This window comes from Tachyglossus aculeatus, chromosome 9 (genome assembly GCF_015852505.1).
Source record: "Tachyglossus aculeatus isolate mTacAcu1 chromosome 9, mTacAcu1.pri, whole genome shotgun sequence".
NCBI lineage: Eukaryota > Metazoa > Chordata > Mammalia > Monotremata > Tachyglossidae > Tachyglossus > Tachyglossus aculeatus.
The window spans coordinates 19,494,460-19,520,126 of NC_052074.1; the positions used below are offsets into that span (position 1 = coordinate 19,494,460).

Below are 25,667 nucleotides of genomic sequence, written 5' to 3' on the forward strand. Positions count from 1 at the left end.
TTACAGTATGACCCCCATTCTTCATGCTGAGTAATACAGAAAGGTTGTGCATACATCTGTGCAGGTTTAGGATAACTTAGACTCAGTTGGCCTGCTGCTTGTACCCCCAATATTGTCTAGATTGGATCTTTTAATGTTTTGGAGACCCCGACAAGGTAGGGCAGAAGGAGAAGGGCTTGATTGAGCCCTGAGGCTAAGTCACCTTTGCCACAAGGTCCACTGGGCACTGAATTTTGTTTCTTGAGTTGTTTTCTTTTTTTTTTTTTTTCGCTTTTAGTGTTATTTGTTAAGTGCTTAATTTATGCCAGGCACTATCCCGAGCACTGGGGTAGATACAAGATAATGGGGTTAGACACAGGGCCTATCCCATATAGGACTCACAGTCTTAATCCCCATTTTACCGATGAGGTAACTGAGGCACAGTGTTCAGTGACTTGCCCAAGGTCACACAACAGAAAAGTGGTGGAGCTGGGATTAGAACCCAGGTCCTCTGACTCCCAAGCTCGTGATTTTACCGCTAGGTCATACTAATTTGTATTATTGCATTATGGCTTTTGCCAAACACTTCCCCAATTTATTTTTAGATAGTAAGCTCCTGGAGAGCCAGAGACTATATCCAACACTCATCTGTGTATTTTTCCCGAGTGTTTTTTACATGCTCTGCATACAGTGAGTACTTAATACTATTTTTCCAATTACTGCTATTCTTCTGAGTGTTCCCACTCCCTCAAAGGGATTATTGAAGTAAGAATTCTCCTAGCCCAACCTGGATTTTCCTAGAAGTTCCTGCAGCTAGAAGCAGGCCCCGTAATGTTATACTGTATTCATTGGTGGGCTCTAGGTTTCCCTCAACCACTTCATGATTCGGACTTCTACTCCTTGGGTCTTCTTAACAAAGGCTGAAGTAATGAACTTAGTACATTGATTGATTCATTCATTCATTCAATCATGTTTATTGAGCACTTACTGTGTGCAGAGCACTGTACCACGTGCTTGGAAAGTACAAGTCGGCAACATATGGAGACAATCCCTACCCAACAATGGGCTCACAGTCTAGAAGGGGGAGAACAGTCTAGAAGGGGGTGCTCTGCACACAGTAAGCACTCAATAAATACGATTGAATCGAATGAATGAGTGAACAGAAACCTAGCATGGAACTCCCCCTCCAGCCTATAGAAATACACTGATTGAAGCAAGGATATGCCTTCTTTAATCAGTGAATTTTGGAAGAGACCCATGGAAGTCGTGCTACACTACATGAATCCTTGCCTACATTTTTTTTTCTTTCCTGAAAACACCATCCTAGGAATCAGGTTATATACATTTTGGTCAGGTGTTTATTGCAATTCCTAAAATACAGAACTCAGCCCCATTGGCTTGAGCACAGATTCTGAAGCAAGTGGTTTAGAAGAGATTTTCCAGGGTGATTGAATAAACAGAGTTGTAGCTTGTAAATACGTGAGAGAAATAAATGCCATAATCAATAGGATGAGATACTGGGTGATTATTATGTGATAAAGCCCTACTTGACTTGAGTTGCCTTCCTACTTCATCTGCTGTTAATCCTAAATTTCTGGGCAGGCAATAAATATTCAATGATGTTTTCCTATTTGGACTTCAAAATGGTGCAGCTTAGGGTTTAATGTCCTGTTTTTTTATGACATTTGTTAAGCACTTACTATGTGCCAAGCATTGTACTAAGCTCTAAGATAAATGCAAACTAATCAAGTTGAACACAGTCCATGTCCCAGATGGGGCTCACGGTTTTAATCTCCGTTTTACAGATGAGATAACTGAGAAGGTGGCTCCACCACCTGTCTGTGGTGTGACCTTGGGCAAGTCATTTAACTTTGCTCTGCCTCAGTTATCTTATCTGTAAAATGGGGTTTAAGACTGTGATCCCCATATGGGACAGGGACTGTGTCCAACCTGATTAGCTTGTATCTATTTCAGTGCTTAGAACAATGCTTGACACATGGTAAGCACTTAATAAACATTCTTTTTATTATTGTTGTTGTTAAGTGGCAGAGTTGCAATTAGAACCCAGGTCTTTCCAACTCCTAGGCCCATACTCTATGCACGAGGCCATACTTTTCCATTTTTGAAGCAAGTGAATAGTTAGAGCTGTGAAAATAGAGAAAATGTTAGATGATTTTATTCTTATACTCTCTGAAAGCTATATTGAATTCCCAGATGAAGTTTCACGTGTCTTTGGTGCTCCGATTTGTGAATCCCATGGAATGAAATCTTACTGGAGTATTTTTCCGGTGTTGTTTTCACCCGTAGCTATTAAGAGTGCTCTCTTGATTCTCTATCCAGAAAACTCAAGCAGTCTAATCAGTAATTGCACTTTGTGTACCTGAAATTGGATACCAAGGTTTCTAAAGTGGAAACAGATTCTTTTTGGTACAAAGCATATGGGGTTGAGAGAATGAGAACATAGACATGTAATCATCTTTAACTTTGGCTACACTATATTCAAACAAGTCAGGTTGTAAATTTAAGCTAAAGAGTGTTTGTTCTCTAAGGAATGGAAAACTTTCTCACATTTCTCTGGGGTTGGTCATGATAGCTCTTCCTGCATTTCAGTTCAGAATAGATGACCATCTTTGATTTATATTATTCTGTTGCTAAAGCGTAATTATAACTTTCAGAGAATCCTTTTGAAGTCAATTGCAACTCTTTATGTTGAAGGAAGAGTGAAATCAATCATTTTTCCTTCTTCATTCTCAGCTTCTCGGGCATAATTTTCTATTTCATTGAAGAGGTCAAAGGCATCTAAGTTAATCATTAGATCACCTAAGTTTTCAAAAGGTACAGCAGATAAATTATGAGTTCTGTTTAAAGAGCTCCTTTTTTCCTTGGAACATTGAGAGAAGGTAAGTTATTAATCCTGTAGACATAGTTGATAGTTTGTCTATATATCTGAGTCCTTCAGAATATCATTCGTGAACACAGCACTAAAAGGGTACTCTTTACTTGTAAAGTTTCTATTTCCATTTTGGTATTTAAATTTTATCAATCAATTAATTGTTGGTATTTATTGAGCACTGTGTGCAGAACACTCTACTAAGTGCTTGGGAGAGTACAGTGCAGCAGTGTTGGTAGGGAGATTCCTTGACCACAAGGACCATACAGTATAAATCTGTAAGGTCAGTGAACTAAGTGGGGTGTTATTGTAGGAACCTCCTTTTGGTTTTCTTTCCTCCCACCCTAGTTCTCCTAACAGTACCAACTTTTTCCCCTCAAGTGATTCCACTTGACTTACAAAAACAGCCACATTGTTCTTTTTCCTGAATCCCAAGAATTCCCTGGGGAGCTGTTTTCACTTTCTGTAGTGCACTTACATTTTATCTTGAAAGCAGCTTTGAGTTCTGGCATCCAGACGCTTTATTTTTTTTCCATGCTAATAAAACAGCTTTAGAGTGAGCCCTAAAGTGCTGCCCAGACCTCTTCTCCTTCCATTCTTACGGGACTTGCTTTTTCATGTCTAAGTGAATGAGTAATTAGATGGATAGAAATGAATAGATTCAAACAGACTTCACGTGTCCTATGCATACATTACATTTTTCTTCAAATACACTGTCTAATATTTTCTCACTTTTGACCATCAAAACTATGATATTCTACTTATCTGAGTCAGGAAGACTTACTTGGCAGATGTTTGAGAAGCAGCATGGCCTAGTGGACAGAGCACGGGCCTGAAAGTCAAAAGGACCTGGTTTCTAATCCTGACTCTGCCACCTGTTGGCTGTGTGACTTTGGGTAAGTCACTTTACTTCTCTGGACCTCAGTTACCTCATCTGTAATATAATAATGATGGTATTTGTTAAGTGCTTACTATGTGCCAAGCACTGTTCTAAGCGCTGGGGTAGATACAAGGTCATCAGGGGTCCCACATGGGGCTCACAGTCTTAACCCGCATTTTACAGATGAGGTAACTGAGGGAAAGAGAAGTTAAGTCACTTGCCCAAAGTCACACAGCTGATAGATGGTGGAGCCAGGATTAGAACACACGACCTCTGACTCCCAAACCTGTGCTTCTTTTCACTAAGCCACGTGACTTCTAAAATTGGGATTAAGATTGGGATTAAGATCATGAACCCCATGTGAGATGGGGACTGTGCCCAAACAGATTTTCTTATATCTAACCCAGCACTTAGAACAGTGCCTGGCACATAGGAAGCATGTAGCAAATACACTAAAAAAAAAGTCCATAGAGGAGAATGTATTTAAAAGATATTGAATGGTTGACTGCTGGCTGTGCATGAGGCCAAAAACGACATCGTCAGTGCCCTAGAAGAAAATCATCAGGAAGAGTGCAAATGAACTCTGTGTTGGCAGTCCTTCACCAGCTGTTGAGAGCTGCTGGCTTGTTTGCAAGTGACATTATAAAGAGGATGTTGAGACCTTGACAGCAAAGGCTTGAGATAAATTGCTGTGCATCACGATTGGCAGGCATTCCTCTCCTCCTCATGCCTCTCATGGGTTCTGCTATTTGTTAAACATTTTGGATATTTTGGATAGCATATGCCGTGTTATTCAGAACTCCTGTATTAATATCAAATGTGATTAACTCTGTTTTGTTTGTTGTTCTTCGTCTCGAATAAATGCCATTAAAATAACAATGCCATGGCGACCTCACGTCCTGAAATGAGCACACAAATAAATTTGATAAAGGAAGCTTTGACATCTTTCTTGTGGCTTCTGCATTCACTGAATTTTCTATGAGTTGAATTGTCAGGATGCCCTAATCTCTCCACAGTTTTTTCCTTCATCTCCAGTCTTACTCTGAGTTGGGCTATTGGAAAGAGACAACAATAGAGGGATTAGTGGCTCAGGTCTGAAATACTGTTTGCTTTTTAGACAAAAGAAAAAAGAATTTGGTTGAGGTTATTGGCCTTTTGTTGGCAGTCAGTAACAGGGCCGAACTAGCAAGGGCTGTTGTATTTGGAAACTGAATTTTGTCTTTTGCTATTTTTAATGTCTTGTCTTGTCTTATGCTGTCGAGTCATTTCCGACCCTTAGTGAAACCATGGACATGTCTCTCCCGGAATGCCCCGCTCCCCATCTGCAATCATTCCGGTAAGGTATCCAGAGAGTTTTCTTGGTAAAAACACAGAAGTGGTTTACCGTTGCCGCTTTCCATGCAGTAAACTCGAGTCTCTGCCTTCGTCTCTCTCCCATGCCACTGCTGTCCAGCATGGGTGAGTTTTTACTTGTAGCAGATGGCCTTCCACTCGCCAGCCACTGGCCGAGCTAAGAATGGAATGGGTAAGCCTCTCCTCGACTCTCCCTCCCATAGCCTAGACTGGTAGAGTACTGGAAATTCTCCAGGTGTGATCCTGAGAGGGGATTTTTAACATAGTATTGCTAAATTACCCCTACCCATCTGCTTCCCTCTCCTCCCAACAGTGGTTTACAGAACTGGCACTTATGGATGAATCACGTCTGAAGAATATCAAGGTCAATAATGGGGCTAATTGGGGTATTTTAGTGCTTACCTTGTGCCATATGCTGTACTAAGTGCTGGGTGGTAGATAGAAGATGATCAGGTTGAACACAGTCCCTGTCTCACATGGTGCTTTCAGTCTAAAGTAGGAGGGAGAATGAGCAGTTCTCTAATTCCCATTTTAAGGATGAGAAAAGTGAGGCACAAGGTCACAGAGCAGGAATTAGAGAAGGAATGTCCTCTAAGTCCCAGGCCATGCTCCTTCTCAAGCGCCAACTTGAAACAGAGAAACTTTACATGTAGCTAAGGGTCATTAGTGATGATGCCAATTTAAGATTTACCCCTGAATTTCCCTACTACTCTACACTAGGTTCTCTTCCATGATGTGCTGCTAGGCAAAGAAGAAAACTACATCATGAAATTCAGGATGCTGTAGGAAGAGAAGCTAACCAAATTACGACACCAAAGCGGCATCCCTCTACGGTCAGAGTTGTGTAGTGTTCAGCCTAGGTGCAAAATCTGGGTCTGTCATACCTCAACGTCGGCCATGACATCTTTGAGCCAAATTTGCTAATAGCAGTTAGCAGCATAAAATCACTAATAGGTTAGAAAGTTCAACTAGTCCCACTAGCTTTCAGATGAGGTTCCATGAGATTCAGATCTACTGAACCAGATAGTTTTGGTGAACAAAATACTAAGTAGCTGCTGTATGATAACATTTTAGAAGCAGGGTGGGCAGCAGTAAGGTGATATGGACTTGCTGAGACCCCGTTTAAGCATCATGGCATTGCTGTTGACTACAGAAATGCAGCATCAGCAGACCACATTGGTGTGAAGCAGTTAGGGATGTGAGTAGGGGAGGTTCTTTACAACAATAGTGATTATTATAAAAACCCTGTAAATCATTGTAAATCAATGCTTAATCTATCCTCTATAGTCATTGAACCCTTTACCTTAGAGGAGTACTGGCCAAAAGGACAAAGTTAATGTTTGTCATTCCAATGCAGAGCACAAAAGGAAGCTTTAAGTCTCTTAATATCAGGTAGCTTGCTGGTTCTTATTGAGGTATTTATTGTTATGGTATTTACAGCCCTTACTATGCATTCATTCAATCATATTAAGCTGTGTGCAGAGCACTGTACTAAGTGCTTAAGCACTCTTCTTAGTGCTAGGGTAGATACAAGTTAATCAGAGAGATCCCAGTGCCTGTCCCGCTTGGGCCTTACAGTCCATGTCTCTGTGTGCAGGTGTATCTGATAGGACCCATAACATTGGAAGGTATGTACTCACTATGATTTCGGTGTTAGAATGGCAGCCAGAAATGCTTCATTCCACCTAGAGAGCCACATTTGGTGGCTGGCTGAATCCACAGACAGCAGGTTTAGTGAACCGATGAATCATTTTGTGGCCATGACCATATTTTATCCCGCGTTGGGGAAGAAAGAGCTGTTATGGTTTTATGCATTCCTGCCTGTGGCCTTTCTGGAATGAAGAAATGACTGCCTTTGGTAGCCCACTTCAGGAACTGTTCTGAGCGGTTGGAGTGGACATTCAGCGGACTAATAGTAGGACTTCCAGCCTCTTCCCTTTCTGGGCTAAGCCTGGCCCAGTGGTTCTGCTCCTCTCACCCTGGACCTGTACAGCCTCTGTCCAGAATTTTCCCACATGCCAGTAAAGACTATAGCAGTAGGTCATCTGAAACTCCTCTGTCGTCCACAGTTCTGGGGAGCTGCAAGAGGGGATTTAAAACCATGGTAAATTGAAATTTGAAGTAAATCATGACTTTTCTACTTGAAAAAGTTTCTTATGGGTGCTAGGTTTTCTCTTGGGAATTAAATTGGTATGATATCACCTTCATTCCCAAGAGATGAGCCGGCACCGTAAGCTCATTGTGGGCAGGGAATGTGTCTGTAATATAGTTGTATTATATTCACCCAAGTGCTTAGTACAGTACTTTGCACGTGGTGTAGTGGATATAGCACAGGCCCGGGAGTCAGAAGGTCCTGGGTTCTAATGCTGGCTCTGCCACCTGTCTGCTGTGTGACCTTGGGCCAGTCACTTCACTTCCCTGTGCCTCAGTTACCTCTTCTGTAAAATGGGGATTGAGACTGTGAGCCCCACATGGGACAGGAACTGTGTCCAACCCGATTTGCTTGAATCCACCCCAGCGCTTAGTACAGTGTCTGGCACATAGTAAGCACTAAGCAAATAACGTAATCATTATAATTATTAGTAAGTGCTCAACAAATATGATTGACTGACCTTTTTGAAGTAGAAAATAGCATACCAATGTTATCATCATCTAGGCATACTGACTGTTCTTTCCAAAAGCAAGTCCAAGTTAAGGGATGAATTAAAGAAAGTCTTTGATAACTTTCCTTTCTGGCCAGTTTGTTTTCATTTTAAAAGGGAATAGAAAGAAGAGTGTAATTTACATTGCAGTTGAACGCCCCCTTTCCCCAGCCATCTCCCTCATCATTTTCTCTTAAGCTCACTGCATGAATTCTTTTAAGATTGAGCATATGGATTCAGATGTATTTTCATGGTTGAGTGAGAGTATCCTGTTCTGGATCTCAGACTTTCCTGGTTCAAACGGATGCAAACTTATCAGTGGTATGTGGACTAATCATTGGAAGAAAAAAGTGGAGCTCCTTTGAAAAGCTTTTGCTTTACTAAGAGTGCCTTTTTTCGAAACCAATTCCCAGATAGTTTTTCGCCCTGTGAACGTTGTGGTTAGCCAAGATAAACGAAGAATTTTCAGGATGGAATATTTTAAAGTCTCCCAAAAAGCAGGTGTGGATCTAACTTGCTGAGACTGCTTGAGCTATTTGCAATAGAGTTGTTATATAAGAAATATAAAAAGGCGGGAAGAGGTGAGGTGGTTGATGAGGAAAGTACATGACTCGTATTGGTGCTCACAGATATAACTGTCGAGGTTTTCATGCTGCTGAGTTGGATTGCTAATTATCTGAGTAGGAAATGCCAGTATGAGAAGAAGAATGTATAGCGTTACTAAATTATCTCAGTATAGGAAATCTCCAAAGATTTGAAGATCATACAGAGACTCATTTTAGAGTATGTAGTTCTCTTTGAGCACCAACATATATATGCAATTTTAAGCCTCTAAAATATGGATTGCTTTAATGGAAATGGGGATCCATTCTTTAGCTCTCCTAGATTTTTCAGGAGAAGTAAAATGTTCTACTAAAAATGTCCTTTATGGATTTGATGTGGAATTTGATTTCACTTTTACTTTAGTTATTCACAATTCTTCAGGGTCCAAGAAGAAGCAATTTTATGTGAAGTAGTATTTGCTCCTGACTTTGAAGACTTTTAACTCAAAGCATATCTCTTCAAGCTTGATTTTTATTTGGGTGTTCAGTAGTTGCTGGTAAAATAAGAGGCCTTGCTTCATTACCATTGCAATGTGGAGTAGAGTGGGCACTGTGATCGCAGGGGAGATAGCTTGCTTCACTGTTTCTTAAAAGGACCATTTTCATTTCATCAGCAAAGAGAACCCATACCATGCTGTAGCGGGAATCTTCATTCTTTGTTCCGTGCTTCTGGGGCCTGAGCTTTCATGGGGAAGGATTGTTTATTTCTTTAATACCCACTGCCGTTCTTTTTTGTACCCCTGTATGTCTCTTTTGTACTCTGAAATAATGATAATGTGAGTGATTCAGTCTCTAACTTGCAGAAAATTCATCTGTGCTTGAAAAAGTGCAGTTAAATTTAATACTGCAGCTGTAGGTGACAAGAGTGAAGGGATTGTTTAACACATGAAATGGGTAAAAATGTGTAATTGAAACAGTATGATGTTGATGAGGCAGTGTGCAAAGCTGTCAAGGCTTTATAATATCCTGATGAATATGATTTGCTTTTTTAGTTTGTTCTGCCATATGCTGCTGCTCCTTGTTTTTTGGAGAAGAGATAGGCACATTAACTTTGTTTTTAAGATACACAGGTGATGGCATTCATTCGGCTTTTCTAAAAGATTTTGACTTTACTGTTTTGTAGCAAATTTTTAGTGGTACCTGATGTGTTGACACAATACCTTTAAATTTTTCCACTAAAATGAAATTGGCTTTATTTTGAGAAAGAAAAGATAGCTTATTTCCCCTGAGGATTCCAAAAGTTTTAGTTGGAATTCTTACAAGCCAGGTAACATTTAGAAGTCTTAGTTTTATCATTCTAATCAGAATAGGCAATTAAAAATATACAATGGGTAATTTGTTTCCTATATTGGACTTTCTTATAATCTGCTCCTGTTGAAAAATGAAATTCTCCACAAACTCTTCAGTAATGAGATATCAAATAGCTATATCTAAAGAGGGCCAGTTTTGCCTTTGTGTTTCTTGCATTGAAGAATTTGTGAATAACCATTTCCATCCTCATGAAAGACTGCCCCAAAATTCACCTTTGAAAGAAATTTATTTTATGTTAGAGAAGCGGCATGGATAAGTGGAAACAGCCCTGGCTTGTGAGTCAGAGGCCATGGGTTCTAATCCCGACTCCGCCAATTGTCAGCTGTGTGACTTTGGGGAAGTCACTTGACTTCTTTGTGCCTGTTACCTCATCTGTAAAATGGGGATGAAGACTGTGAGCCCCACGTGGGCCAAGCTGATCACCTTGTATCCTCCTCAGCGCTTAGAACAGTGCTTTGCACATAGTAAGTGCTTAACAAAATTATTATGTTCCTTGTCTTCTAACTCATTCCTTTTCTTTGTAATCTGATCCTATCCATCACAAAAGTTTTTTAGGGAAATGCTTTTAGGGGAACATTTCAGGTGCTTATATGGTGAAATTTCTCAACAGCCAGTTTTTGTATCTTGTGTGCTTCTGAGTCAGGGAAGCAGTTTGAAACAGCCATACCTAGAACAAAAGAAGGTGCCTTTCCAATAACTGCCCATAACTAGAATCATTATTTAGATATGGTGGTCTTTCTTAAAACTTTCTTTACTTGCTTTTTGATTGTTTAGAAATTTGTATCATGTGGAGGAGTCTAGATAACTGAATGCTGTTCTGGTTTGCCACTTTTCCAACTCGAGTCAATTCCGAAGTCACTACCGAGTGATATTACATATTCCGGGGAAAGTCACCGGACTCTTTAGTTGACCCCATTTCCTAGGAACAGCAAATTATGTCCCAGAGCCACACCTAAGGAAGGGTAAATAAGGTCAATTGCCTGGAATTTCCCACCTAAAGGGAAACTCAACCCCTCTCTCCTGCTGAGTGGCTCCAGGGGAATGGAGCAGCTGCACAGCCCTGAGACTGTAAGTCTCAGGAGCACTGGCTTTCCTCCATCCAGTGTACTGGGTTTTGTTCTTTAAACATCCTGTCCCCTTGGACTGAGTCCAGATGAGATGGTCCTCCCCTGGCCGATTTTTCCCAGTCTTCACTGTGCCAAGGGTGACCCTGTTCTTTACTCTACAAAGCCTCACATCCGTCACTTGCCGGAGATCCTGAGACGGTTTGAGGAGTTTCTTCCCATAACTCCTTAATTACCCACACCGTGCATGGAACCTTGAAATTTGATTAACTTTAGAGCTTTTAACATTTAACCTGTATAATGTGAATATCTCACCTGGATTTAAATTGGGTAACAAGAAGTAGATAGTAGGAGAGTAAACATGCAGTACGTGGAGGGGGATTTTTTTTCTCATTGGGTAAGACATCTGACTGTTGCTAGGCATTCCTGAGGAATAGGCTAAATTCTAACTAACAAGCTAAACATTCATCATGAGTAATTTGCTGCTCCAGCTGATGTAGTGTGTCATGTCGTAGTCATTTCCTCCTTTTAATTAGCATTTGAGCCCTGAGACAATGGATTTACCTGTGTAAACCTGATTCATCTCCCCTGCTGCAGAGTAAATTGACTTCTTTTACTATGTTTACCAAGAAAGGAGTGTATCTATGGTTTTGCAGCAGATAAAACTCGAATGTTGAAGGAGCCCTAAGATAAAACTCAGGGACAATTTCATGTCAATCTAGAGCAAAGGTCTGCAACCTTTTCATGAGGGAGAGCCCTATTAAATGACATCTTCTGGGAGTTCGTGTGTGTAAAATGCTTTTTATAAAATTTGAACAGAAGGGAGGATGGGAGGAAAGGAGAAAAGAAAACTGGAGGAAAGGAGAGGGTGTAAGTGAGAGAGAAGTTCATGAGGGTACCTGAAAGCGTGTGAAGGAGTGTGAGAGAGAGAGAGGGAGGAGAAAAGAGAGAGAAGGGAAAAAAGAGAGAACACAAATCTTTTCTTGGCTCATTTGGGTAGTGAGAAGGGTAGGTAGCAGATTGGCAAAACACCATGGTTGCTGTTTTCATATCTCACCTGCTTCTGTCCTCCTCCTGTACTCCCACCCAAACCCTGAATCCAGGTTGCATCAGGAGATTCTCCTAGCACATTGTGGATCACACAGAGCTAAGCACAGTTTACAGTTTACAAAGGTCATGGAAATGGCTTGAAAATGATACATAGATTTTTGACAGGTGCCATGCACTGATCATATATCCTGTGCATTCTCCCTCCTTTTCCCCAACTGGTGTCTTTGTCAATCAAATTGGAAATCTGAAATCTTGGAGATATGGCTAAAGTTACCTTGCTGATCTTGGATCTTCACTTTTGAGCGACATTTTCCATGTCCAAAAAGCCAACTTTCACCTGCTTTAGCGCATCATAGACAGACGTCCTATCAACTCGGCCATGGAAATCAGGGAAGATTGACATGGCTATCTTACATCGAAGTAGAACTCAACTACTCTATGGCAGCACCTTTTCCCATTTCCTTCAGTGATTATTTCTGCACTTAATATTTTCCTGTAACTGCAATGAAATCCAAAGTTCCAGTATTTGGGATTAATGATTATTTTTATTTTAATTTGTCAATTTATTTTAATTTAGCAAGAACTTCTTCATTCTCCTGAAATTGTTACCTTATTGAAGAGCTTAGAGAGAGGTATTAGCATGATTTGACATCCCTATCAATCAGCTGTAGAAGAATCCATAAAATATGGTGACTATTCTTAGAGTTTAGGTCGCAGGGCCTTTTCTGAGACCCTTCATACTATACTGGGGAAATATGTGGTCACCTCAACTCTAAGAGAAGGCTAGGGATGCCCCAGAAAATAAGTCTCTCAAAAAAGGCCCCTCACTTCTAGAGGAGCACACCAGGCAACAGCTTCGTGGCAGTTCAAGTTCCTATATGTTTGCCAAATATAATTTTGTTTTCCTAAAAGAAACTAAATTGTTTAACAGGATTGCTTCCATAGAGGTGTCCAGAAAATAGGACATATGATCAATTTTAAATTTATGTTGGTTTCTCTTTTACTGCGAAGAACCTTGCTGATTTTACTGTAATTATGGGCGAGGTAGATTGAGATAGTAACCACGTTCCTTTATCATTCTTACCAGTTTTATTTACAAAGAATGTAGTATTCTTATTGATATGATATTGTTTAGTTTGATTTGGAAAGAAAGGTTGAATCTTAAATGTTTTGTTTTGGAAAGAACTATTGAATAAAGAATAACAGATACTGGGTTAAAACTAAGGTAAACTCCTCAGATGTCTGAGATGCATATTCATCTATTACCCAGACTAATTCCATAACAAAACTCATTTACTTACTGAACTGTAACCTTCTGGAAAATGTAATATACACAAAGGACATTCCAATGTTATCAGAGTAGAATTACTGTACTTCTCAAGGCAAGTATTCCATATTACACAATGAGATCATAAGTTTAAACAAATATTGACAGAAATTGCTACTTGCCGACTTTGTACCCGATACCGTTTTTGTGGTGTAAAGTCTAAGAGAGATTTTATTATTCACTATTGCTTTCATCTTACGGGGATACTGCCATAAGGAATTGGCAACCCTGCTTTGCTCTGTTGGTAGGCGATTTGTAAATATTTTATATATTGCTGTTCTTGGATTTAATGATTCACTGCATAATATTTATGCCACTGATATTTGTATTCGAAGATGGACCTCTTGAGAGGAAATTCCATCCTTCTAGGTGGGTGGCACAGGAAAGGTTTATTTGTGACCTACATTCACCCTTGTGCTATGAATAACACTCTCCTCTATACACTTCTCACATACCATGTCCAGAGATGCTGTGCTATGATTTCATAAACTGTTGGATTGGAACTCCTTGAGGGCAAAGATACATCTTTTGCTTCTGTTTTACTCCCAACAAGCACTGAGCACACCCATGCTCTAGCATTTAAATCCATCAATGGTATTTACTCATTCAGTCATAGTTATTGAGTGCTTACTGCATGCAGAGCACTGTATTAAGCACTTGGAAAGTATAATTTGGCAACAAATGGAGACAATCCCTACCCAACAAGGGGCTCACAGTCTAGAATAATTTTTTGTTCATTGACTATGTGCAGAGCACTGTACTGAGTGCTTGGGAGAGTTGGTAGGCATGTTCCCTGCCCACTAGTAGCTTACAGTACAATAGAGTTTGTAGACAGGATGCTCAGTTCTGGTAGGCGACCTTGATCTTGCGTCTGCAACACCACCTTTGATATAAAGGGGCTCCTCCAGAGGCCCACACCATTGTCTCAAAAACGTCTAGCTTCTCTGTGCTGCTCCCCTTCAGTCCCAGGGATTGGGAGACACATTTGGGGAGGCTGAGAGCAGTGATTCTCCAACTGTGGGCTATGGAGGTTACCACTGTTTCCTCTTAATTTACTTCACCAGGGCTCTCCTCCCTATCATTACAGTAAGGATTTTTCTCTGTATCATAAAAAGCTGTAAATGTTAAAAGTACTGCTTTTTTTTTAATGCTTTAAGGCCTGTATTTGTCCCCTGGTCTGCCAAACGTGAGATTTTGTAAATAGGATTAGATGGTTTTTAAAAACATCTTGTCCATTTTTCCCCATACAGGTGGTGTTCTATTGAGTATAAGATTGCTTCACATACCCTCGTCAGTGCTTTCCCAAGTCATGTGTTTCTAGTGGGAGAAAGTGGAGGTTTCCTATAGAAAATGTTTCCCTCATCGACCTTAGGTGAGACATTGTCAGTGATCGCTTAATCTGTAATATTTATTTTGCATTTATTCTGTGCAGAGCATTGAACTAAGCATGTTCATTCATTGTCATATTTATTGAATACTTACTGTGTCCAAAGCACTATACTAAGGGCTTGGGAGAAACAGCAAGGCGTAGTGGATAGAGCATGTGCTTGGGAGTCACGTGGAAGAGGTAGGATTAGAACCCATGACCTGTCTGCTGTGTGACCTTGGGTAAGTGACTTAACATCTCTGTGCCTGTTATCTCATCGGTAAAATGGGGATTAAGACTGTGAGCCCCACATGGGACAACCCTGATTAGCTTGTAACTACCCCAGTGCTTAGAATAGTGCTTGGCACATAGTGAGCTCTTAACAAATACCATCATTATTATTACGATATAACAATAAGCAGACACATTGCCTGCCCACAACAAAGCACCTGAGGGAGTACAAGACAATTATTAGGCACCATCCTTACTGTAAAGGAGTTTAGGATCTGAAGGGGGAGGTACTGCCTAGCAGGTATATGCTTTCAGAAATCAAGATTGAGAAGCACTTGTAGAGATAACTTTTTTTTCTGGGTAACCTTGGGAATCCACAGACGCGAATGAAGGAGAGAACTGAAATATGTGCATGAATAGCAGCTCCCTACTTGCTTCTCATCCTAATATTTTGAACAGTGGCTCTGCACTCTTACAGTAAACTTTGCTGTCTGAAGTTGTGGTCTGAAGTAGACCACCAGGACTTAGAAAGGGGAAAAAAAAACCCCCACAAACTTAATTCCCAGGAGTTCCTGTAGAAAAAGAGGATTATTTGTGTCATTTAATTAGTACTTCTAATTGAAAAACACAATCAACACCTTGAAAAAGCCAGGCTTCCTCTTTCATTTTCACTTTTGCATCCTATATGTTTTCCAGCTCCCACAGGATGCCTAGTTCTCTAATAGGTGTGCTTACTTAAATTTGCATGTGTAAAGAGAAGACACTGCCGGGTGGGTGGGGATGGAGGTTCTCCATAGCAGGTAATTTCTCCAAGGCTTTACCTGATAGAGCAGAAATAGAACCTCTTTGACTGGGCAGACTTTTTAAGAGTCGAACAGCATCTGTATTCTTCCATGGGCCCCATCATGAATTAGAACCCAAAATGTTTTCTTAGCTATAACCTTGAACTGTTGTTTTAGTATAGACACCAATAAATATAATGGGCCCTTTGGGAAGGCAGAGAGCATTTTCAGATTTATGAGGAGAAAAAATCAATAATTTCCCTGAGGCTGTATAAGTCATGAGTACACTAGTAGTTTTATGCAAAGTTGACAATATAATGAAATATAAACCTTTGCTTTGGAGCTTTCCCAGAAATTAAAGTGGCATTAGAAAGAAAAGAAAATGTTTTGGCATGTGTCTTAGGGGGTAGGTGTTTTGTATTTCTTATTCCAATGCCTTGTAACTTTTCTTTAGTTGAGCAGAAGGCGGCAGTTAAAAAATGGTTTCATGTAGGAGAATCGGGGACACTTTTCCCATTCTTCAAATTTCTGGATTGTTTTCTTTTTTACTCCTCTTCACCTGATTGAATTTCCTTGTCTCTTAAGAGTTCTCAATTTGAAAACAAAAAGTCCTACACTTTGTCCTTCAGATCTCCTCTGCCTTCTCCTTTCTCTTCTTCCTCCTCCCCTACACCCTTTCTGCTTCCTCCTCCCGCTCCTCCTTTCAACTTCCCCTTTAAAGAGGAGTTAGAAGAAATCCTTAGTAAATATTAACAATGAATTTTCAAAACTGTAATTTCATGAAATAGAAAGACAATGACTCAGAATATGCCAAACTTAAGAATATTATCATGCGAATATTTCTACTTTCTGATTTAATTCTAATTTAATTTTTTCACCTTCAAAATACTTTCAGGAAAATGTTTTGCTGCCTCTTTATAATTAGCACTTTTTCGAAAGAAAGATGTTTTAACCTGAGGAAGGTTAGAGTGGGACCACTTTTTATGAGGATCTTATTTGCCTTATTTTTGTATATTCTTGGTATTAATAGTGAAAGGCAAATATAGTGCAGTCCTAAAATATCAAATTTGAACCCTACACTATTTTTTATGATAACTGTGTCTGTGTATGGACTAGAGTGTAATTGGAACTGGTAATCATTGGAAGTCCTGTTTTCCACTGCAAAGTGAATACTTTAAATCTGTAATTTGTATAAATAGCTTTGGAAAGAGACTGATAGCATTAATGGTAGAAAAGAAATGTGCAGTTTTTAACCAAAATTCATTATAAGTTATAATGGCACTTAAATAACTTCCCCAAACAATTTGTTGAAATCTTTGCTTTCACTTTCCCTTTTATTTTCAAATTGTGTAATAATAATAATAATGGCATTTATTAAGCACTTACTATGTGCAAAGCACTGTTCTAAGGGCTAGGGAGGTTACAAGGTGATCAGGTTGTCCCATGGAGGGCTCACAGTCTTAATCCCCATTTTCCAGATGAGGTAACTGAGGCCCAGAGAAGTTGTGACTTGCCCAAAGTCACACAGCTGACAATTGGCGGAGCAGGGATTTGAACCCGTGACCTCTGACTCCAAAGCCCATGATCTTTCCACTGAGCTATGTGTATTTTTAAGGCAATGCCATTGAAACCAATGGTAAGTCAATTAAAATGGCAAAATGAGCTGTTTTCCCTTTTAAATCAATTCCAAGTATAAATGTAAAGCCTACAAATGGGAAGTTTGACCGTAGTAGACGCTATCCTCATTCTCCACTAAGACTGGTTATGATTAACCCATTGTAGCTAAGTATCCACACGTTCTGGAGCTCCAAGTGGATACAGGGGGCAAGGCTTCTAAGGGGTAAGAGCTTCAGGAGATAGGACCAAAAGAACCCAAGCTACATACTCGCAGAATTGGAAAAAATTATGATATTCATTTTTTGTACTGAGATTAATCTTCTTTTAGTTAGGAAATCCATGTATTTTTCCATCAAACCTTCTAAAGAGAGTGGTGATGTCTAAGCTTTTGGTTATACCATCTTACACTTATGCCAAATTTGAATTGCTTTTGAATTTCTTGCAGTAGATAAAATATGTTAATTTGTGCAAATGCTTTTCTGGTTGCAGGTGCTGGTATGAAAGGTATACTTATCCTGAAAGCTGCATGTCTTTCATTGTCGACTTCTTTTATATGCGTGATTTATTTTTTAATTCAGTCTTAATATCTGAGAATAATTTTTAAGATGACATTTTAAGTGCAAGAAAAAAACAACTTGTAAATATTAATGAGTCCACAGAAATCATGCTGTGAAACTGTCTGCGTTTTTACCCCCTTTATGCTTCATTCTTTGCTACAGATTATCAAAACAGGTTGTGTATACTGTTGTATACTGTACTTCAGGCCTCTTATCTGAAGTGACAGCCCAGCCACCTGGGTCTGTTATCATAGAGTCTGGACATCTTAACAATATATTGGATTTCAGGAAAGGGACAGGAAATTGATCAGAAGTATTAATTATAGCATATCATTCATTCTTCGCATTTGTAGTGAAATGTACAGCTTTCTGTGGCTCTGTTATGAAGTCTGATGTCTGGTATGATTTTTTTTATGAATTTTGAAGTATTGAAATGGAGAGGAGGATATGTGATTTATGGGAATCTGGACTTTTTTATTTATGAAAGTGACCTTGCCTCAGTATCTGTTGTGGCTCTCAGGTTATAGGAAGAATTCTAATGATTAAGCATAATTCAACTGAAAAAAATCTCTTCTTACAGAAATGCAAAGTTTCATTTTGAAACATATTTGTGTTTGTAATATACAAATGTAAAAATGTATTAGTTTTGTTTTCATTCCATTGGATTGAGTAGTAGAAAACATGAAATGACACACCATTTTGGATTATTAGTTTTCATATCATCTAACAGTTATAAATTACTAGCAGTGAGATTAGATGCATTGTTAATTATATTCGGGGTTTAGTGATGCTATTGCAAGACCCAATTAAATAAAACAAGAAGCTAGAATGTTTTTCTGACAGTGCATGAATGACATTTCTGAAAATACTCATATTTTTTAATTCACCATATGTGATAAATATGGTGTGTGAAGGTTTGAAAAGGTACAGTTGAGAGGGAAAAATTAAATTTGCATCTCTGTTCTAGAATCTACAGAGCCTAGTAATGTTAATTCTGTAACCATTTGAATATCAGTCACCATAGCAAGTTCCAAGGTAAACAGTATTTTAAAACTGTTTTTGTTTGAAAAATGCCTGTGTGTTTCCAGAGACCACACATGCTTTCATCTGAACTGATTTATTTATACAATGAAACTCTGACAAAATGTGGAAGAGGGTAAAAATGGATGATACTGTACACAGAGAGAGACATTACAGTAGACTTGTTGACTTGAGGGTGGGGATCATGCCTACCAATGTTGTTTTATTGTATTCTGCCAAGTGTTTAGTATAGGGTTCTGCTCACAGTAAGCACTCATTAAATATCGCTGATTGAAATAGTTGGGAGAGGGGGAGAAGAAGTGCACATGAGGATGGGCTGCCCTTTAGGATTATAAATGATCATTCTGTGAGATATGTTTAATCGATGAATGCAAGCCTGGTTGTAAGATCAGTGGGAGTCCAGTAATCCATTCCTCATTGTATGTGTTAAGATGGTCTCTTTACTATCCATTTACCTCCCATAGATCTTATTACCGATTTCATTTCCTCAGCTTGGTGACACAATCTTCTTGAAACTTCTACTGTTAAAGTTGTCCTGTTTCTAATTACTGTATGCCTTGCTGGTATGTTTGCTGCTTCTCTCTTCTATTATATATACCTACATAAAATACTACAAGCACACCACTAGGATGGAGTGCTTCATCCTCCTTTCAGAATAAATGCTTAATTTAAAAGAGATAATTATAATAGCTAGTGTGGAATTTTCAAGCTGGGTTCCACTGTGTGGGGCAGTAGCAACAGATGTGTGGCAAGAACAGGGAAGCAGTGAGGCAAGCGTCAGAGCTCACGTCCACAGCAAAGCAGGTAATGCACATGCATGCGTTTGGGAGAAAAGCATGAAAGCCCCAAGGAACGGGCTGAAAAGAGGCTGAATTGCTGCTTAGAACCAAGTAAGATGGGAAGCTCAGAGCTGTCAAGAGAATCAAGGAGGGAGAAGGCTTCCTGTGAAGATTAATTTGAAAAAAAAGCCAAATAGAAAGGAATGCAAATAGCCAAAATTTGTTTCACCCAACTTCTGAGGAATTCAATTGGTATCAATCCATTGATGGGGTATATAGAGTGCTCACTGTCTGCAGCGCACTGTAATAAGCCATGGGAAAGTACACTACAAATAGAGTTGATAAACACTATCCTTGCCCATAAGGAGCTTACAGCTTATTGTAGTATTTGTTAAGCATGTACTATGGGACAAACACCTTACTAATTGCTAGGGTAGATAGAAGATAATCAGGTCCCATATGGGGCTCACAGTTTTAAGTAGGAGGAAGAGGAGGTGAGGCACAGAGAAATTAAGTCACTTGCCCAAAGCAGGTATATGGTGGAGCTTACAGTCTGCTACAAGATTTTCTGTACCTGCATCTAACCCACCATATGAATGATTTTAAAAAGGGTATGTGGGCCATTTTGGATGTGCAGTAACTCTTTCAGGCTGGTGGAAACTCTTTGTCAATAGTCTCTAATTCTAAAAGATCTATCACAATTTCAGAAACATATGCAAGCTGAATGTAATTTTATAGCATTTAACATTTGATTTACCAGAGAGTAGCATTGTCCACCCATGTATAGTTACATTGTAACAAATTACCAAGATATTGCTAATGAAACATTCTTCTAGAAATGGTTTAGATGAAATGAATACATCTGTGCATTCTTACAAGGAAGAGGATCCATTTGTGAGGGTTTTCTGGGGAATTTCTGATATTTCACTCTCTAAAATCTGATTATGAGGAATGTTTATCAGGAAAGTCTGATTATCAAAGTTTTATCAGGAGAAACTTTGCTATGTTTATAAAATATCACATAGCCTTTCCATTTTGTTTTATTTGGTTTTGAATTATATTTTGTCTGCTGTAAGATTGTCTACACAGTTCAAATAGATACAAATGTCAAACTATAATATTTTACTTTATAAAATTGTTCTTAGATGACTAAAATCACACATATTTGTAGTTATTCCATGTACTCCTCCCTGGCATGTTGTCCTCTAAATCCTACACCTCAGTTTCCTAAGCAATTTATGGCTCTAAGGGGGGAGCCTTCTGGAGCTGAAAGTCAGTCAAAGACCCTGAGCTTCTTGTTATGCTTATGCTGTGCAAGGAGGGTCACATCCTCAGAGAAGGTGAATTTAAATGATAAAACATGAAAAATGGAATCCTAGAGCATTTGGTAGGGAAACATTTAGCACTCTATTTTCCCTTTTTGCCAATATAAATAATTAACTCATTTTAAAAAGGAAACAAAGTTAATTATTTCCTTTGGTTAAGACCTTAGGAATACATATTCTCAGGACCATAAACCTCATAGTCAAAGGGACTACTTCCTTAATACAGTTGGAAATATGCTCAGAAGTCACAGAACATATCTATCACTTTCCTGTCATTCGGCCACAATATGAGAGAGTTGTGTAATTAGAAAAAAAATCTAAAGCAGCTTCTCCCAGTGAATTTACTCTCCCTGGATTATCAAGGAACTAGCTATGTAATCTCTACTTCAGTGTTCCTTTATTGTTCAGAAGATGATCACAGGAGTCATGCTGCTTCCCAAATTGCTCATTTATTCTCCAGATAATACCTTACTCAGAGAGAAGCTGGTTTAGTAGGATTCCCACCATTGTTTTAATGCTAATAGTCTTTCTTTACCACCCCAAATTTCTAAAGAGCAATAAGTCACTTTGCAGATGTGTAAACATTTATGTTCCTAAATGAAGCTTCCACTACTTTGAATGTACTCAAAACCATCTATCTAGTTTAGGAGATCTAAGGTGACCTCTGGAGGTCTTTGTAGGGGCAAAATAAAGCATTTTTATGAGTTTATATTACCTTATGGGGCAATCGGTTAGTGGCCTGGTGGATAGAGCCTGGGAGTCAGAAGGATCTGGGTTCCGTTTCCTGACTTGTTTCCTGTGTGATGTTGGGAAAGTCACCTAACTGCTCTGTACTTCAATTACCTTATGTATAAAGTGGAGATTAAGACTGTGAGTCCTGTGTAGGACATGGACTGTGTCCAACCTAATTAGCTTATATCTACCTCAGTGCTTAGTGCAGTGCCTGTCACATAATAGCTGCTTAACAAATACCATTTAAAAAAAATTAGGTTCCTTTTTAAAGAGATGATTGTGATCATCATCATCATCAATCGTATTTATTGAGTGCTTACTGTGTGCAGAGCACTGTACTAAGTGCTTGGGAAGTACAAATTGGCAACATATTAATATTATTATAATGTTATTATAATAATATGTGTTATTATAATGTTATTAACATATTAATGTTAATGTGATCATCCCCGTTTCATAGTGAGATAAAGATCTGTAGCTGGAGTAGGAGACTTAAGTCTCCTGGTTGTGGTGATCAGAACTAGAGAAACACAGAAACACTTTGACCGTTTTCCAAAAGTAAGGGAGGAGCAATGTTTAGACTGCTCTAGACTGTATACTCATTATTGGTGCTATATCTCATGTACTCTCCCAAGTGCTTAGTACAGTGTTCTGCACATAGTTAAAAAGTCAACAAATACCACTGATTGGCTGACTAGGGCAAAAATTGTCCATTTCTCATATTTCCTATGTAGATATCACAGTTCAGGAAGGACTAAAACTAGGAGACCTCGAAAACTTTCTGTGGCTTATTTGCCCCTATATTAAAATGGCTTCACCTGCTGCCCATTGTTTTCACACCCATCAGTGATATTCTGAAGTGGATTAGCTTTGAGAGTTTAAGAATTCTGTACAGGATGTGAAAGGGACCTGTTCTGCTTGTCTGCAGCCAGCAGAGATCCGTGCTGAAGTAAAAAAAAAAATGGTCATTAGAAGCTAATAAAGTATTCACCCTCTACCTTCCAGTAGGTATTCACTGAATGTCTGTGACCTAGTTGACCACAGATTCCAGGTTAATAATGTTGGTGCTCATGGAATAATTATGACTGCTTTGTAGTAATCAAAGAAATTGAAGTGATTAATTTGTAAGAATATGCCTTTTTGCATATATATATATATATATATATATAAATGTATAATGTAAATAATACATTTTGGATGAAATACCAATTTAAAAAAAAAACTGGAGATGATCATTTTAACTAATGGATCTTCCTTACCAACATTTCTCTATATCTATTAAGTTTGTTTTCCCTTCACCTTTTCAGCCTCTATCCATAGTTGCCCCCTTTGCAAGCACAATTGTAACATAAATATTTTTTCTGTGCTAGAAGAGGATTTTGATGCTTCCTAATTTTTCTGAAAGGTTATGTAAGCCATGTCCTCCAGAACTGACATTGCTTGTCCCCAGAACTGAAAATAGTATTTGACTTCCATTTTCCTTGGAAGAGTGCAGTGTATTCATCCTTTGTTAGATACCATTGGGAGAATTTGCAATAAATTGCTCAATTTGAGTTTTCTGTGTAAAACTGAAATGCCACTCATATGTCACTAGTGACTTAGAAAGAACATTGTATTTCAGAGAATCATATGAATTAGTCTATCACCCAAAGTTCCTTTGATTTTGCTTAAAAAAGCTAAAGGAAAATCTGAATAGTTAATTGTTTTCATGTTGCCAAGCGAAACTAAAAGTAGCAACTTCTAACTGATATCTTTTAGATCATTGTCAGTAACTCAGACAATTGGCAGCCTTTATTTCGAGTCTTCTCAAACATTAATTCTGTTTGTGTAAGATGAGAGTGCTTTGTTTAATCAAGGTTAAGCTTTAAACAATAGCCGCAAAACCATTGTTTTTTCCAAGGACATTGCATATTCATTATTTCTCATTAGAGAACAGCTCCAGAATTAGGGTAGCAATTTGGGTAGCAATTTGGTTCTATAATTTATATAGCTTTGCTTTTGTCTGAGAAACTTGAGAAACTAGTAATCCTGGAGCACTAAACTCCTGTTTTCTCACCACTAACTCCCCAGCATATTATAAGAACTAATAGTTAAGTGTTGAAAATTCAAAGATCCTCATTATGTGAGTTATTTCTTTGCATGATTTAGAGATTTAAAATTTGGGGGAAAGAAAGCAGTGGTAGAGAGAGATTTTACTGGTGCTTTTTAACTGCTTTAAAAGTCAGTCTTGGCTGTTGAACCTACATTGGAGAGAATTTTATTTTAAAATGTGCTTTAAAATTATTTTAGGTTTACAGCATGAATAAAATAATACTGTAAATGGTAAATGCTTTTTAGATCCATAGCCAACTTGCAACACAGCGTTGAAAGATCATGATTTGGTACCCCAGAAATCTGATAAAAGGTACCTGAGACCAATTTTAGGTAAGGTAGGTTTCCCTCCTTCCCACCTATCCCTTCCATCTGGAGTGTTTCAACTCCCTTACTTTGCATATTACAGCTTTAATCTTCCTCCATTCATTCAATTGGATTTATTGAGTGCTTACTGTGTGCAGAGCACTTTACTAAATGCTTGGGAAAGTACAGTACAGCAATAAAGAGAGACAATCCCTATCCACAACAAGCTCACAGTGTCGACATTGTTAGGGCTACATTATCCTTGAGAATTCTTAAACACAGAGTGGCTTTGGGTAAGGTGAAGCCTCCAGGAAGAGGAGCAAACATATAAATTAATACTTTATAGATCATATAACATCCTGGTCTGTATGGTCAGTGCCCAGCTGGAATCCCTGCATCTCATACTAGGGAAAATAAAGATGAGTAGGGGGATAATGAATGGAAAATGTAAGGGATATTTTATCTATTAATAATTAGTCTTGGTAGGTGACTCTGTCAAGAAGATACCTTTGACATTTCCACCAAAAAAAAAGAAGATAAGACATTTCTTTCCCCTCTTTACCACTGGTGCCTGAGCAGTGCTCATCCAAATGGCAAGGGACCAGAAAAGGTGTCCTACTGTGCTTTCTTGGATTGTGTGAAAGAGATTCATTCTCTAGGACACTCAGTCTTGCATGCCATCTCACCATCAGTCGTGTCATTTTTGAATGGTAGGCCAACTCTACTGTCTGCAAAATTTCTAGAAGCACCAAATTTGGCAATTAGAATTGACAAGTACAGTCACTCCTTTTTGCCAGAAGAGGTGATTTTCCTATGTATTTTGGATAGAAGGCAGTGGCAGAATTGAGGAACATTCTTTGACAATGTGCCTCAGTCCGTATGGAGTGTCGTGGTGTAGGCAGGAACCGTTGTTCACATTGACGTGTTGTGAGGCACAGAGTGAGTCCTACACTATGAATTTTCTATAACATGGAGTTCTCTAGCAGGAGCTCAACTCCCACATTATCGGAGAACTGGGTGTAGGCCACAACATTAGGGATAATAATAACACAGATTTGGATATACAGCTAGTATGAGGAGGTCTCCAAAATACTGGGATCATGTTCCTGATCCCCACTCTTCCTAGTATCGTGGGGCTCTGGGAAGTTCACCTTCAACCTCATGTTGCACAGGAAAACTCCAGTAGTCTTTATCCTTCAGCAATCTTTTTATGGTATTTTTTAAGCACTTTCTTTATACCAGGCACTACTAAGTGCTGGGGTAGGTACAAGATAATTAGGTTGGACATAGTCCGTTTCCCACATGAATGCTCACTATCAGAGGGAGGAGGATTTAATTTTACCATTGAGGTAACAGGCACAGAGAAATTGAGCATTCATTCATTCATTCATTGTCGTATTTGAGCGCTTATTGTGTGCAGAGCACTGTACTCAGCGCTTGGGAAGTACAAGTCGGCAGCATATAGAGACGGTCCCTACCGAACAAAGGGCTCACAGTCTAGAAGGGGGAGACAGACAACAAAACGAAACATGTAGACAAGTGTCAAAATCGTCAGAACAAATTGAATTAAAGCTATATGCGCATCATGCCCAAGGTCACAGAAAGTAATGGAGCTGGGATTGGAACTCAGGTTCTCTGATTTCCTAGTCCGTGCTCTTTCCACTAGGCTGCAGTGCATGAGGGTTTTAAAGATTTTAGAAGCAGGACTTCAATCGATACATTTTCACAAAAATCTCATATCC

The 25,667-nt window shown here is 39.0% G+C and overlaps 1 protein-coding gene and 1 non-coding gene across 3 annotated transcripts in view; one reads left to right on the top strand and one right to left on the bottom strand.

Moving 5' to 3' along the window:
- MACROD2 (mono-ADP ribosylhydrolase 2) overlaps positions 1 to 25,667 on the top strand; it is a 1,236,128-nt gene that overhangs the window by 397,461 nt on the left and 813,000 nt on the right. The window lies entirely within an intron of this gene.
- On the bottom strand, positions 5,218 to 5,355 carry LOC119932714. The gene has a single exon (XR_005452454.1). It is a non-coding gene; the product is annotated as a small nucleolar RNA SNORA7 (small nucleolar RNA).